Raw genomic sequence first — 16188 nt, forward strand, 5'->3', positions numbered from 1 at the left:
TCTCAAGTCTCAGGAGGACTTGTGGTTTTGAAGGATCCACGCAAAATCGGGTTCATAAATCGATTGCTAATGAGGTCGACGGAAGACCGAACCCAGAAGCTAAGAACGATTGAAAACTAGTATTTGTATTTAATTTTTAAATAATATTACGAACAATTTTTTTCAATCAAAAAAAATATACAAAACGGCGTTCAACATTATCGATCATCATTATGATCGGCAATTATTCTAACTTTGTAGACGTCTTTTGAAGTTTTATTAAGATACTGGGTTCTTCCTCCCACAAGCGAATTCCTTTACCTGAACGAAAATTGCTATCTGGAAAACCATGTAAAATAATCACAAGAATAAAAGCGGGTCTGCACAAATACGTACGATCGTAAAATATTTTTGTAGAAAACTATTATCTCAACGTTAAACCCAAACTCACTCAGATTACGGAAAATAAGATTTATCACATATCGTACGTGACACTACAGCAAAAAAATAAATCTGCTGTAAAAACGACAAATAAACGTGTAATAAAGTTAATGTGGCTAAAGAATGCGTTCACGACTTCATTCCTTACATACATCAGCGACATGAATGAAAATAGGTGTCGGCATGAGTATGATATCATGCACTACAGAACCAAAATAATAATCGTGCAAAACTTATCTATTCATTCGACAGAGAAATTCTATCCGCTAATTTATTTTTTAAGAAAACGGTTGCTCTGAATATTTTTTCTCCCAATTAAATGAACAATTTATTTTCATTCCAACTCGGCATTAACAATTACGGAGCACGTTACCAACTTACAACTTTAAGTACCTCATCAAATTTTTATTTTATAGATACATTTATTTCCTCGATCGATTATAATTTTTTTTTCGCACTGCGAATACACTTCGAATACTCAAATACACTTCGTCCATCTGAATAAAGAGGCAAGAAAGAACAGACGCAAACTTTATGATTAAAAAGCGATCGGGTAACATTACATTTTAATCCCGCATGGGTACGGTATAAATTTTTTTATTAATCTGTGGATGTAAGAGCTACGCGTTAAACTGTCAAATGATTTCCGATCATCATCCTCCAAAAACATAAGACATAGGAGTAAGGGTCCTCATCCTCATGAAAAACACTGACGGAATAATTTTATAAAAATGGATTACTTTAATAAAAGTTATTTTTTTAATCTGCGAATTAAGAGTTAATGATAAGTTATATAAATTGAAAAAAATAAATTACTTTTCATAGAAATGTAATCCTACAGCTTGCATAATATCCACAAAGCCAAAAAAAAAAAAAAAAAAAAACAGCAAACAATATTCAAGATAGAATAACTTGAGCTCCCGGAAGTACGGATGACCAAGAATGGAGAATTACAATTCTCCCGCAGTAATCGGGAAGAAAAAAAAAAACTTTCTGTGCTTGTTTGACAGGCTTCTTTACAGAGACAAAGCATAAACTCGTATACAGTTACCGACCGGATAGAAAAAAACTACCCTGTTCTGTCATAAAACAGTGTTGCCGCCTCATCGGACAAGATATTCGGGTATAATCCGGGTTGACGTAAATCGTCGATAAAAAAAAAGTCTTTTCTTAATAATCCACAAAGCTAGTATTTCGACTCGGTGGACAAAAAAAAACTGTGATCTATCAACCTCATTTTACAAATCGGCTCCGAGTAAAACAATAAAGCGGATGACGCATTACATTTTACGGCAAAAAAAATACATTCCTATTTAGATAAATTCCGAATAACGTACACACAGGAAGAATCTCATTTCATAAATATAAATTAAAAATCGGACTATGCACGCACGAGCATATAAATGTAGCTAAAACGTTTTTGGAAACTAGTTTCTAAAACAAATGTAAACATTTTATCCATAAATTTGCGTGTCGTTTGTGTGGTCGTTAATATTTTGAGAACAACTGCACCGATTTTGATATTTTTACGCTGCGTTTATTTCAAAATTGATCGATGTATGTTAAGACACAGCAATCTGACGTAGTTTAACCAGATTACGATTAATGACGATTTAGCCGATTACGGTGCATGACTACAAATATCTAAACAAAAAATACTCTGATCGAAAGGAAAAAAAATTAAAAATTTTTCAGCTAGGATCTATTCCTAGGATGAATCTTCAATTTCGTAATTGAATGAAATAATTTTTCCCAGATTTTTTAGTATCACTTAGTTTTTAAATCCAGTAATGTTGTTTGTTAATGTTAGTTCGCTCAAAACAATTATTGTAAGCGGATAACATTTTTCACGAAAATGTTTAGCTCCACTGACTAAAGCCATATAAAGATGACATTTTTCCCAAGTCAAGAAATGTTTATTCTTATAAAAAAATAATTTTTTCAAGGCATAAATACCCGCGCGCGCTAACACACACACACACACACACACATTTAACAGACACTTTGGACTTGTAATTACTTACATCCAGCTGTCTCGGGTCAAAACCTTCCACCTATAAAAATATTTTTATATTGAATAAAACCTATCGCCTCTATTATCAGCCATATCAAATATATCCAAACTTTCTTTGTTACATTGACGGACCCAATCTCCACGCTTTCTTCGCAGATCTATCATTATGATGCAAGCACTCTACTCCAATTTTTAATAAAAATTCCTGTAGAGAAAACCTTTGCATCCAGTAAGACTCTACTAAAAAAAGGTAAATAAATATTTATTTTTTTTAAAAACATAACTATTTCAGGCAAATAACTGTCGTACTCCGATAAAATAATGTTGACATAATCTACACTGATTACCATAATCGACCGACAAAATAATTTTGATTAAGTCGTAATATAAATAGATTAGTATAATGTACATAAGTCGGTTACAGATCGTTCACACTCTCAATGTAGATGGTGTAACAAGATAATACCATCCCTACAGAAAAAAAAAGAATTACAGAGGGGAAGTATTCCTCAGGGATAACTCATAAAAGTTCTCTACCCAAAAGCTAAAAGGGAACTACTTAATAGACTAGCATACTCAATATTTCTATTTTATTTCACACTTTTTTTTATGCTATCGACTTTTTCTTTTAACTAGTGATAAAGAATAAATAATCATTAATAAAAATACACTTCATGACTAATAATACTACCGGTCTTATCATTACGTAACGATTTTAAAACCAGTAAGACTTATTTTTGTCGCAATTTGGGCTTACCATCGGAATTTATTATCCTAAACCTAAAGACATATTTTTAAATATGTATCTAAGATCGTGTTAGTATCGGTCTAGAATAATTATGTAACCGATCAGTTATCAATTACAAAATATTTAAAAAATGTAAATAATTAAATAATAAATTTATTTTCAGGCGTTTATGAAACAAACAAGTAATTCATATTTTTTTTACATTACATTCCGGTCGGTATTAACATATACCTAGCTATCGCAAGTAAATCCATCCACCGATAACGTAAAGTTGATATACAAATAGTAGGAATATATTAATAATAGAATTAACGATCGCATCACACTAAAAGTATAGTCACAATGCGTTTCTACTAATACTTTGATTGCCGACGCAATCAAAGTAAATAGCCGACGCTAATACTATGGTTGCCGACGCGATATATCAGAAAAAAACCTTTTTTTCAGCTGTAGTTACGAAGATTCCTACAACGTTCTGATAAAATTTAAAAATTTAATGTATTCCTAACTTTTTATAGTAAATACCGGATATCCAAGTAAATATTAATTCGTAACAAATTATATATCATTCATACAACTGGAACATAAAACAGCGAAATGTAAATGAAATGACACACGAAATATTGTATAGCACATATTCATTAAATACGTACATTTCATGCAGCTCGGTATGCAATTTATAATAAAAAAGCAAAAGGAACGAATACCAAAAGTTTCAAATTGAATAAGCGGCTCTTAAAAATTCAGATAAACGCCAAAATAGCGGTGCGGATAACGGCAAAATAGAGATACGAGCATAGCCGACTATGTTCATATCTCTTACCTAAATTGCGGGCATATATCTGAAAGATGATATAATAAATAAGTAGTGAAAGAATACCGACTAATAAAAGAATGCGGTGGATGTTTCAAGAATGGAAAGTGACGTAGAAATTAATACACCTTTTCCAGTACTTTTCCCTTTCAAATGAACCACATAAAGAAACTGAAACAAAATTTTGTCCTGCATTTGTCCCACTAAACGTCCGAAGAACAATCTATTTTCTGAAAGTCCATCTGAGAAACTCTAGCATTTTATTTCTTGGGCTTCCGAAAAATTAAAAAAAGTCGGTATAATCAGTACTAAAACCTAGGTTTTCGTTTATCATGCAAATCAGTAGAACAGTTTTTCAATAAATGTGTGCAAACCTTTTATAGACGTACGTAAACCAACTTATAAAATATTTGAAGTAAATTACCACAATAAATAAACAGTTGTAAAAAAAATTTCACCGGTTTTGGATCCCTCTCAATCAAGTAACTCAAATGTTTAATTAAATATTTACAAATAAAAAAAAAAAGAGAAAACTGTTATTTTACGGTAACATTTAGAGAAATCGAAACAGAACAGAATTAATTATGACAAACACATAGTGTTTCAGTCTGTATTACATTAAAATTATATGAATTTTGAGAAAAGCAAAGAAATTAAGTTTTGGTTACGTGTTTCTTTTGGAGTCCCTTTGTGATTATCTATTAATAGCAGCGTCAGACTGACAAAATTCATTTTACTGAATAATGATCGTAAGAGGCAAAATAATGGAGTAAATCTGTATAAATAAAATTGAGAATTACTTAAAAATTTATACTGAGAGCACTTCTCCAGTCTCATAAATTTTATGTACCTAAGTGGGTATAGTCTATTTAATCCTGTTTCTCCTAACCGAAACAATATTTATGATAATATCTATCTAGGTCTACAATCCTATTCTTATTTTATTCTTTCATTGCTATAACAAATTCAGTAGGCAGTGCGCATTTTCTCTAAGATTATTAGAAACTGATTTTTACTCCTCGATATTAATCAACCCTGTGCTTCTATAGTATATAGTATTTCTATATTAGTGGCTTTGTCTCTCCAAAATATTTTTATTATAAATATAAATATATGTATACTGATAAACGCTATATGCATTTACAGCATACAATTATCTTCTTTTCTTCGCTACACCTCCGTCAGCACGCTTTGTTCTTTTCATTTCATTCTTGTGTTGTGTGGGAAGAGAAACTGTCAGCCCTATCCTAGACAAGGAGGAAAACATATACTTCTGTCAAGGCACAAGTGTATTACACAGTTTAATATCCATTCATTTTCGACAATATCTGTTATCTTTAAGTCATCTTTAGGCCGATGGTTTAATCGAGTATGGGCCGACGGTCCGATGGTTTAATCGAACTTTATACAATCCTTTTTATCCGCTTTACTGGTTAGCGTTTGTTTTCATTTTTAAACTTCAAACTTCATCACAACTAAATTACGGTCGTATCCATTACCGTTCTCCAGTTTTACAGTCTATAATCTGGTTTCAAAATCTCTGTCTACCCTTAATACAGTTTATCTGAAAACTTTCTATTTCTTTTGATTTTATCTTCGTATATCTTTTTATTCTTTTACCGATTTTAAATTTTTTTCAGAATTTTCGGTTCAAATTTTCTCAAAACTCTGAATAATCGATCTACTCACGCTTTCCGCGTATTTCTCCTCTCGTCCTTCCCCGAATGTGCGTTCAAATCTCTCGTTGATTACTTTATATATATCAGATTGTATTTCTATTTTTTTAAGTTTGCTGCTCTTTATTTTACCCTGAACAGTTTGTCATATAAATCTGAAAATGAAGTTAGGCCTAGGTTTCAATCTATCTTAACTAAAGTAATTATCTCGTACCGTTACTTGAATTACCTTTATTTTTATTCACGATTTTTTCTATTTCTGTTATTTAATTGCGTTAGATAACCTACTATAACTTCTCGACCAAAAATTCTGTTTATCTTTCTTTAGGAACTTAATTCCTACTACAATTCCCTAACCTATTCCCTTATTATTTTAAATTATGTCGCTTAACAATCATATTTAAAAAATTCACCCTCACATTTGAAGAATTTCATGGTTGTTTTTTTTTCCTCTTAAAAAAGTTCAGTAATCTAATTTAATCTATTTTACCTTCGAATATTCTCTCCAGGGGACGCTGTTAAATTACGTGCTTCGTAAAGAGGTTGTAAGAAACGGCTTCATATTACAAAACCGAGTTTGTGTAGATAGATGCAGATCTGCACCGACACTATATTTACTATTTTACATCAATTTTGAAATCTCTGCCTGCTATCTTAAATCCACATTTAACTTTTTTTTAAAAGTAATATGGTTTACAATAAATGTCTACAAAAACAGTCTCAAAAGTTAAATTCTTGGGGGACTGGTCAGAAACGTTCGCAATCGATTCAAGTGTTATATAAGGTGACGGACTCTCATTACTTTTATTCAACTGTGTCCTAGAGAAAGTTATCCGAGAACGGATAAAACGTTGAAAGGAAAGATACAAATCATCTACGTCGGTACAAAAAATAAGAATGTAGATGTTGATTGTTTTGCATTTGCAGACGATACAGCCATTTTTGCAGAAAACATTAAGGACGTTAAAACCCCAAAAAGAGGTACTAAAAATAAGTTGCTGAAAATACAGGTCTTAATATCTCTTTTAAAAAACGGAGTTCATCCCAAAAAAAATAGTACAGGAAGGTAAAAATAAAATATGGAAGATACAGCAAAGAAAAACATTCAAGTACCTGGAAGAATGAATCCCCGACTAAATGACTAAGAAAAAGTCAGTATAGCACAAAAAACAGAAGGAAACTAGCATATAAACTGTCAAAAAACATCTACAACAAAAAATCCGTTTCAATCAAGCCAAACATAACATTATTTCACAGACGTGAGATCAGAAGTACGACGCAATAAAATGCCGTTCTCCAAATGGCATCAAAGGATTAAGAATGTGGAGAAAAGAATACTAACAACAATTCATGGACCCGATGTGAAGAAAGGGGATAGTGCAGATTGAAACTCACAGAGGTACTGTATAAATAAAAGGAATGGACTAAATTGAAAATGGAATGAGTAAAAGAAGACACAACGAACATTTATACCGAATGAGTAGAGGAAGGCTAACTAAAGCTGTCAATTACTTTTAAACACACACACACACACACACACACACACACACACACACACACACACACACACTCACACACTCACACACTCACACACTCACACACTCACACACTCACACACTCACACACTCACACACTCACACACTCACACACTCACACACTCACACACTCACACACTCACACACTCACACACTCACACACTCACACACTCACACACTCACACACACACACACTCACACACTCACACACACACACACACACACACACACACACACACACACACACACACACACACACTCACTCACTCACTCACTCACGCACGCACGCACGCACGCACGCACGCACGCACGCACGCACGCACACACACACACACACACACACACACACACACACACACACACACACACACACACACACACACACACACACACACACACACACACACACACACACACACACACACACACACACACACACACACACACACACACACACACACACACACACACACACACACACACACACACACACACACACACACACACACACACACACACACACACACACACACACACACACACACACACACACACACACACACACACACACACACACACACACACACACACACACACACACACACACACACACACACACACACACACACACACACACACACACACACACACACACACACAGTTTTTAGAGCAAATTCTAAAAACGGGAGTGAGTTAATAATACATATATTTTGGAATGTACATTTTTTGGCAAGTTTGAATAATTTACTTTTTTTAATGAAAGATAACATTTTTTGTACATCCTGTAGACCGCGAACTTAAATTTGGTACACTTATATGATATATTTAATTTTTTGGAAGTTAAATTCAGATTTAAAAAAGACACTCTTGTCACAGAACTGGCCATTATGATTTCTATATTTAATTATGGATTTTACTCAAATACATTTAAACAATCTACATTGTAATGTAAATATATTTAAAAATATTACGAATAAATAAAGGGAAAACTTGAACTAAATATTTAGCGGTAAATATTTATGTTAATATTAAAGATTTTTTTCCTCTTCCGTTCTTGATATTTAGCTGATTGTCCGGATCACTTCTTAAAAGATCTCTTCTTCGACCTAGAATAATAATTCTTTGACCGGAAGATAACGAAAGCCTTTTTATCGCAGAAATTACAGCTGCATTCCCAAACTTAAATTCACCGATCGCTTCTGAGACGCCAGCTTCCACTAATTTTAGTGAAACACTTTTGGAATTAATCACATTTCACCAGAATAGGTTTGAGGCTTTCATTTACATTTTGGGTTTAACCTTTATCAGATCTTTTTAATAGACTTCGTCTGTAATCGATAAATATTTAAGTTTTAAAACTAACACATCACTCTTTTTCTGAAAAATAACAATCAATCTGTTTATGACTTTTCATCAGTGACATGTTAATTTTTGAAAATGAACGATTTACAGATTAATAAAGTAACAGTATGAAATTTGAACTTTCGTTTACAGAAAACTATACTTCCTAAACCCTAGGAAACTATGAATCATGAGACCTTGCCGTTGGTGAGGGGGCTTGAGTGCTCAGGGATACAGAGTAGCTGGACCGAAGGTGCAACCAAATCGGAGAGGTATCTGTTGAGAGCCAGACTAAGGAATGATTCCTGAAAGAGGGCAGCAGCTCTTTCAGTAGTTGTTAGGGGCGTGAGTCAGAATGACTTAAACGGCCATATCAACATCACTCAGTCCTCTGAGTACTGCGCAGCTGAAAGCAATGGAAAACTACAGCTGCTTTCTTCCAAGAAAATGTGGCTCTCTGCATTTTCATATAGCAATGATGGAGGCGCCTTCCTTGGTAAAATATTCCGGAGGTAAAATAGTCCCCCGTTCGGATCTCCGGGTGTGGACTACTAAGGAAGGGGTCACCAGAAAATTAAAAAATAACATTCTACGAGTCGGAGCGTGGAATGTTAGTTTAAAAATGTTAGTGGAAGTTTAAAAAAGGTTGGTAGGCTAGAAAATTTAAAAAGGGAAATGGATAGGATAAATGTGGATGTAGTAGGAATTAGTGAGGTTCGGTGGGAAGAGGAAGGCGACTTTTGGTCAGGTGATTTTAGAATAATTAACTCAGCTTTAAATAATGGGCAGGCAGGAGTAGGTTTCATAATGAACAAGAAGATAAGGAAGAGAGTAGTAGAGTATTTCAAAACGCATAGCGATAGAATCATTGTAATAAGGATAAAATCAAATCCTAAACCGACAACGATTGTTAACGTCTATATGCCTACAAGCGCCCATGATGATGATGAGGTACAGTGTGTATACGAAGAGATTGATGAAGCAATTAAACACGTAAAAGGAGATGAAAATTTAATAATAGTTGGAGATTGGAATGCAAGCATTGGAAAAGGCAAGGAAGAAAATATAGTGGGTGAATACGGGCTGGGCAAAAGGAATGAAAGAGGGGACCGACTTATAGAGTTTTGCACGAAGTATAGTTTAGTAATTGCAAACACCCAATTTAAAAATCATAATAGAAGAATATACACTTGGAAAAAGCCAGGTGATGCTGCAAGGTATCAGATAGATTATATCATGGTTAAGCAAAGATTTAGAAATCAACTCGTTGACTGCAAAACCTACCCTGGCGCAGACATTGATAGCGACCATAATTTGGTGATAATGAAATTTAGATTGGGGTTTAAAAACCTGAATTAAAGGTGTCAGATGAATCGGTGGAATCTAGAGAAGCTTGAGGAAGAGGAGGTAAAGAAGATTTTTGAGGAGGACATCGCAAGAGGTCTGAGTAAAAAAGATAAGGTAGAAAATGTAGAAGAAGAATAGGAGAATGTTAAAAAGGAAATTCTTAAATCAGCAGAAGCAAACTTAGGCGGAATAATGAGAACTGGTAGAAAACCTTGAGTTTCAGACGATATATTGCAGCTGATGGATGAACGTAGAAAATATAAGAATGCTAGTGATGAAGAAAGTAAAAGGAACTATCGGCAATTAAGAAATTCTATAAACAGGAAGTGCAAACTGGCGAAAGAAGAGTGGATTAAAGAAAAGTGTTCAGGAGTGGAAAGAGAAATGAACATTGGTAAAATAGACGGAGCATACAGGAAAGTTAAGGAAAATTTTGGGGTACATAAATTAAAATCTAATAATGTGTTAAACAAATATGGTACACCAATATATAATACGAAAGGTAAAGTCGATAGATGGGTGGAATATATTGAAGAGTTATACGGAGGAAATGAATTAGAAAATGGTGTTATAGAGGAAGAAGAGGAAGTTGAGGAGGATGAAATGGGAGAAACAATACTGAGATAAAAGATTAAAATGGCAGAAAGGCTCCTGGAATAGACGGAATACCTGTAGAATTACTGCGCAGTGCAGGTGAGGAAGCGATTGATAGATTATACAAACTGGTGTGTAATATTTATGAAAAAGGGGAAATTCCGTCAGACTTCAAAAAAAGTGTTATAGTCATGATACCAAAGAAAGCAGGGGCAGATAAATGTGAAGAATACAGAACAATTAGTTTAACTAGTCATGCATCAAAAATCTTAACTAGAATTTTATACAGAAGAATTGAGAGGAGAGTGGAAGAAGTGTTAGGAGAAGACCAATTTGGTTTCAGGAAAAGTATAGGGACAAGGGAAGCAATTTTAGGCCTCAGATTAATAGTAGAAGGAAGATTAAAGAAAAACAAACCAACATACTTGGCGTTTATAGACCAAGAAAACGCTTTCGATAACGTAGACTGGAATAAAATGTTCAGCATTTTAAAAAAATTAGGGTTCAAATACAGAGATAGAAGAACAATTGCTAACATGTACAGGAACCAAACAGCAACAATAACAATTGAAGAACATAAGAAAGAAGCCCTAATAAGAAAGGGAGTCCGACAGTTCCCTATCTCCGTTACTTTTTAATCTTTACATGGAACTAGCAGTTAATGATGTTAAAGAACAATTTAGATTCGGAGTAACAGTACAAGGTGAAAAGATAAAGATGCTACGATTTGCTGATGATATAGTAATTCTAGCCGAGAGTAAAAAGGATTTAGAAGAAACAATGAACGGCATAGATGAAGTCCTACGCAAGAACTATCGCATGAAAATAAACAAGAACAAAACAAAAGTAATGAAATGTAGTAGAAATAACAAAGATGGACCACTGAATGTGAAAATAGGAGAAGAAAAGATTATGGAGGTAGAAGAATTTTGTTATTTGGGAAGTAGAATTACTAAAGATGGACGAAGCAGGAGCGATATAAAATGCCGAATAGCACAAGCGAAACGAGCCTTCAGTAAGAAATATAATTTGTTAAATCAAAAATTAATTTAAACGTCAGCAAAAGATTTTTGAAAGTATATGTTTGGAGTGTCGCTTTATATGGAAGTGAAACTTGGAGAATCGGAGTATCTGAGAAGAAAAGATTAGAAGCTTTTGAAATGTGGTGCTATAGGAGAATGTTAAAAATCAGATGGGTGGATAAAGTGACAAATGAAGAGGTATTGCGGCAAATAGATGAAGAAAGAAGCATTTGGAAAAATATAGTTAAAAGAAGAGACAGACTTATAAGCCACATACTAAGGCATCCTGGAATAGTCGCTTTAATATTGGAAGGACAGGTAGAAGGAAAAAATTGTGTAGGCAGGCCACGTTTGGAATATGTAAAACAAATTGTTAGGGATGTAGGATGTAGGATGTAGAGGGTATACTGAAATGTAACGACTAGCACTAGATGGGGAATCTTGGAGATCTGCATCAAACCAGTCAACAGTCAAATGACTGAAGACAAAAAAAAAAAAGGAAACTATATTAAAAATAAATAATTAATTTATTTCAGAATATTTAAAATCTATGACAAATAATGAATAATTTTGACGATGACTGAACTTTTAAATAAATAACAGCTGAATATTATTAATTCATACTATTGTTAAACAACCGGTCTACAATCTAAAACTTTCAATACAGTTTGAAATAAATTATATCAGATCTTCTATTGCAGCACGACATTTAATTTTACAATAAATAACAAAAGTATCTGTAATGACATGCATGCACTGTTGCTAAGTTATTGCATAAAATATGGAGTGTTTTTTGTGTTATTTAATTGTTTTAGAATAGTAACCGTTATCAAAACGTTATTGATGTCATTTGAGGTGAAACTCAATGTAATGGTTCTTACAGAAAGTTTGCTCTTATTTCATTTCTTGCAGAAAAACATTGTTTTTTCAACGCGATATAAAAACACTTTAAACGGTTTTACCAATCCCGGTAAAATGGGTTAATACCCGTTTTATCTTATCGGAGATTAAAAACGGGTTTCACCAATCGATTTCTCGTCAAACTGCACATGTAAATCATGTGTGTGTGCGTATGCGTACACGCATGATTTTAATGTGTGCAATCTGTATCATGTACCTGCATTCTGTTTCATTCAATCTGTTTCATGTATCTGCATTTTCATGCAGATACAACTTTAAAAAGTCACGGAAATATCTCTTAGCGTTCTCGTGTATTTTTGTGTTGAAAAGTTAAAGTTAACGAGAAAATACAAGTAGCTTAACTTTATATCCAGTCAACCCTAATCAATAGCGTTCATACTAGAATCATAAATTTACGATTACAAACATGTAAGGAAACCGACCTTCCGGCAATAGTTATACAAATTAATCTAATTCTTAGACTGCCGATTTGATATTATACATCAAAACTACAAACAATTTAATAATCTTAGTACCAAGATCCGAATGGTACAATAATTTTTGTTGAGATAAAATTTCCCCAATAATAAATTATTTTAACGTTGCTGAATGGTTTTAATGGTGAAATAATATATACGATACAAAAACTAAAACATCTGTTTCAAATGTATACAAATACAAATATACAAATTCACAACGCACGTGTTTATGTGTAATGTTATATTATTATGAATAAATCAAACATCACATTCGAATGGATGCTGTAGATACATAATTTATAAAGGGTAAATTTATAACGCAAAATTTGTAGTAATACGGTAAATATTTGTAAATCTAAAAACACTGTTACTAATAACAATACAATTTACTACCGTAATTACATTTTATATTTCAAATAAGAATAAATTAAAAAGGAAAAATATAACAGCAATGGAACACAATAGTTATTTCACACACCACACGCTCGCGTTAGTATGAACGCGCGCACGCATATGGAGGAGACCATCGAGAGAGTGAGAGAGAAAGGTTGCCTAGCAACGCATCCCGTGTTACTTGATACCTGACAACTCTGCCAGCTCGTCTTGCCGTCCCCGCTCCCATTCAGTGCAGGCTACCGCTCACTCTACCTCCCCTCCTGAATAGAACTACACAAAAAGGAAAACAAATGAAAGAGTACGTAGTGAGAAGAGAAATATACATCACAATATGAAAATACTCGTATCATGAAGATATAATTAAATTACTAATCTCTTTAAGGGCGATCAAAAATGAGGACAAAATCTTGTAACCCAATAACTCCTCGGTATTACGACGAAAAAAAAATAATAAACTCTTACTGTAACTTTATTCGCGCATGCATGCGCTTCGAACTTCTTTGAATGATCTTTCTACACTTACGACCAAAAAATCACATAAAAACCGAATTATAATCTCAAGTCAGGCAAGGTTTTAAAGTAAATTATGAGAAACTTATATAAAATTATTAAAAAAGTCGATTAATCTCGTAAAACATATACTTTAAATTAATGACCGTGCTCGATACCGTTTTTATAGATTTTCGAGTACTTTCATTAGCCGCAGAATATCAATAAACATGTGCAAAAGCCGATATAATCTGCAGAAACTTTCTTTCTTCCAACAAGGCAACAATTAAACCGCAAAAACAGTGTTAAGCAAATTATGTTTTTATTCCCTAACTAAAGAAAAATTCCGTAGTAATTGTATCCGGCTGAACGGTTCATAGAGTTCAGCGTGTAATGCCGACGAGATTGGATGCATTTGTTAGAGCTCTATCGTTATAGTTATAATTGTGGTATTTTCGTTCTTTGTTTTTATTTTTTGTGTTTTGTGTTCTCATTAGGTGTTTGTTTCAGTGCTGTTCTGTTATTTAGTTCAGATATTTTTTTTTATTGTTAATTTTTAGGACTTTTAAGGTAATCTTAGGTGATTTTGAATTTCAGCTAAGTGGGTGATTTGATATTCAGATCATCCACTAAGGGAGTAATTTCAACACGGTTAAAATAATTATTTTAGTTATTTTATTGGAAGTTTATTTTTGTTTATAGTTCGTTCTTGTATTTGTTTAAGTTAGTAACGGTAGCCACATTGGTTAATTCCTACTGGCTTATCGTTTGTTTACATTGACTGTGATAGGTTGTTTTATTTACTTTGGTTTTTTTTATCTCCGGGACCACCGTTTGATACTGCTTCAGAGGATGAGATAAATAAAAGCTTTGTAGCGTGTGAAAATGCCATGCCTGACCGGGATTCGAACCCGGGATCTCCGGATGAAAGGCAGAGACGCTACCGCGCTACGGAGGCCGGCGATGTTGGTTGCTAGTTCGTTTTTACGTTTATTATTTAGTTGGTTATTTATTTTAATTTTATTCTATTCTCAGTATGAGTGATTCGGATGACCGGCGTCCACGTTTTCTCCTGGATTTCTAGTAGAAAGCAGATAAGGAGGAAAGGCACAAAGGGCGTATGAAAAAAAGATATGTTACGAAGAGGCAGAAAGAAATAGGCAAATTAGAATGAAGGAAAGGAAGTATCGGCGGAAGAAAGGGAGACTACAGATAAAGAGTATTGGGAAGCCATAGAGGCCGAAATTTACGAAGAAAAGGAGAAAGCGACTAAGATAGGTCAGTAAGTTCGATTGAAGCAGGTCAATGAGGCTATAGCCGCTGAAGGAAGCAGTGATGCATCTGATCGTGGATCTGTCGGTACTGTCACTGCGAAAGGTATGTCGTCGTAAACGACAGCAAGAGAAAACTTTTGGGAAAGCAGAAGCAACTAGGAAAGCTAAGGGAGTGGTTAACGTCGTGGCAAATGAAAAACTTATTCCGATTCTGATGCTAGAATAGTAAAGAGATATTCGGTACCTCTGCAGGTCCTGAGAAACAAAACTTACTGCCCGTGAAGGTCAAAAAGGCTGAGGCTGCAGCATTGCGAAAGTTGGAATCTCGATTAGCTTCCACTGACATTCTAATAAGGTTGTTAGTGAACTAATAGGCATGTTCATGGACTGTGTGTTGACATCGTAGAATTTTCGGCAATATTAAAAATGTTAAAGAAAGAAGTGTAACATTCATACAGTCGCGTATTGGATGGCTTCGATTTTTACATTTATTGACAGAGGAACGACCGATTTCAGGGATATATCGAGGGTTTCAGGGGCGGGATGGGTGAACGCGAGTATCTGCTTCACCACCACCTGTGAAGAACCTTGCCTTTGATGTTGTAAAGCCTAGGCCTAAAATAATATTAACTGATAAACCTTCAGGTCTTACTACTTCGGCCTTTAAAGGCTAGGTAATAAAGAACTTAGAGGCCAGAAAGGAAGGCTTGCACATTCTCAGTTTGAAAGAAAATCCGAAAGCTGTCAGGATTAAGGTGGATGATAGTGAAACTGAGCGAAATGCCAGAGGCAATGAGAAGATTAATGACTATTCAATAAAGAGGTGGCCACTAAGATCCTGAGACCCCGTATGATTGTTTACGACGTCCCGCGAGATTTGGGAGAGCAAGGATTCGTGGATGCGGTTCGGACTCAGAATACAAAATATTCAGAGGATGATTTAAAAAAAATTGTTTCAAGTAGTGTTTCATGCAGAAAACAGGGACAGCAGTAATGTGCATCATAGTTGAATGTGACAGCAGTACGAGCTGTTTATCTCGAGAAAGGTAGGTTATTTGTGGATTATGAATCTTGCAAGATTAAGGATTATTAAGGACAAGGGGCTGAGTTCCTACTGCACCAAGGAGGACATTATGCAA

At 34.2% G+C, this 16188-nt stretch overlaps 1 protein-coding gene and 1 non-coding gene across 5 annotated transcripts in view; one reads left to right on the forward strand and one right to left on the reverse strand.

Annotated features, from left to right (window-relative positions):
• Window positions 1–16188, reverse strand: part of LOC142331717 (protein phosphatase EYA1-like) — a 321428-nt gene that overhangs the window by 292643 nt on the left and 12597 nt on the right. The window lies entirely within an intron of this gene.
• LOC142318624 (U6atac minor spliceosomal RNA) lies at window positions 5210–5316 on the forward strand. Its single transcript, XR_012754992.1, has one exon. It is a non-coding gene; the product is annotated as a U6atac minor spliceosomal RNA (small nuclear RNA).

The sequence above is a fragment of the Lycorma delicatula genome, chromosome 1 (genome assembly GCF_047948215.1).
Source record: "Lycorma delicatula isolate Av1 chromosome 1, ASM4794821v1, whole genome shotgun sequence".
Taxonomy (NCBI): Eukaryota; Metazoa; Arthropoda; class Insecta; order Hemiptera; family Fulgoridae; genus Lycorma; species Lycorma delicatula.